The 1,230-nt window shown below is 36.7% G+C and overlaps 1 non-coding gene across 1 annotated transcript; it reads right to left on the bottom strand.

Annotated features, from left to right (window-relative positions):
* Positions 1 to 898: 898 nt before the first annotated feature.
* Positions 899 to 1,028, bottom strand: LOC131513317 (small nucleolar RNA SNORA20). The gene has a single exon (XR_009262534.1). It is a non-coding gene; the product is annotated as a small nucleolar RNA SNORA20 (small nucleolar RNA).
* Between the last annotated feature and the right edge of the window lie 202 nt (positions 1,029 to 1,230).

The following is a 1,230-nucleotide window of genomic DNA, read 5'->3' as shown; positions in this document are numbered from 1 at the left end:
GAGACATCTCCTGAAGTGCCAGGTTCTGGGTAACTGGGGAAACTGCATTGCAGGGCACTATATGACCTTTTATTCATAAGGCCATTACTTTCCAGAGCAGAGAGACATAGCAGACCCTCTTAACACACAGAAACAGACACAGAGAGTTAGAAAAAAATGAGGAGATGGAGGAATATGTCCCAAATGAAAGAACAGGACAAAACCACAGCAAGATACCAAAGTGAAACACATATAAATAATATGCCTGATAGAGAATTTAAAGTAATACTCACAAAGATATTCACTGGACTTGAGAAAAGAGTAGAGGACATCAGTGAGGCCCTTTACAAAGAGAGTAAAAAAAAAAACAAAAACAAATCAGAGATGAACACAATACACAAAATTAAAATTACACTAAAGAGAATAAATAGCAGGCTAGAGGCAACAGAGGAGCAAATTAGTGACCTGGAGGTCAGAGTGATGGAAAGTAATCAAGCCGAACAGGTAACAGAAAAAATATATATAAAATGAGAATAGACTTAGGAAACTCAGCAACTCTATCAAAGGTTATAGGGATTCCATAAGGAGAAGGGAGAGGAAAAAAAAATATGTATATATATATATATACATATAGAGAGAGAGAGAAGGAGGGAGGGAGAGAGAGAGCACAAGTGGGGGAGAGCAGCAGAGGGAAAGAGAAAGAATCTTAAGCATGCTCACCACTCAGCATGGGGCCTGACACAAGGCTAAATCCCACAACCTGGGGATCAAGACCTGAACCAAAATCAAGAGTCAGACACTCAATGGACTGAGCCACCCAAGTGTCCCTAATCAATATTTTTATAAAATAAATATACATAGAAATTCACCATAAGCACCTTGATTGATTCTGCTTACATGGTTTATTCAGACATGGAAACAATGTCTGGACTATGCGGAATAGATGAAATGGTTACTCCATCTCCGTTTATAATGGCCTAAAATTGTTCTTTCCCATGTGTATAACTGCTGATATAACTGAAAAACCAGAGCAGCAAATCAATGGGATGGGACAAAATAGACTTTAAAACAAAGACTGTAACAAGAGAAAAAGAAGGGCATTATGTAATAATAAAGGGGACACTTTAATAATATATAACAATTGTAAATATTTATGCATTCAACATGGAATCACCCAAATACATAAAACAGTTAATGCTAACATAAAGGAACTAATCAACTGTAATATAATAATTGTAGGGGACTTTAACA

The sequence above is a fragment of the Neofelis nebulosa genome, chromosome 5 (genome assembly GCF_028018385.1).
Source record: "Neofelis nebulosa isolate mNeoNeb1 chromosome 5, mNeoNeb1.pri, whole genome shotgun sequence".
NCBI lineage: Eukaryota > Metazoa > Chordata > Mammalia > Carnivora > Felidae > Neofelis > Neofelis nebulosa.
This window is presented reverse-complemented; position numbering and strand designations above follow the sequence as displayed.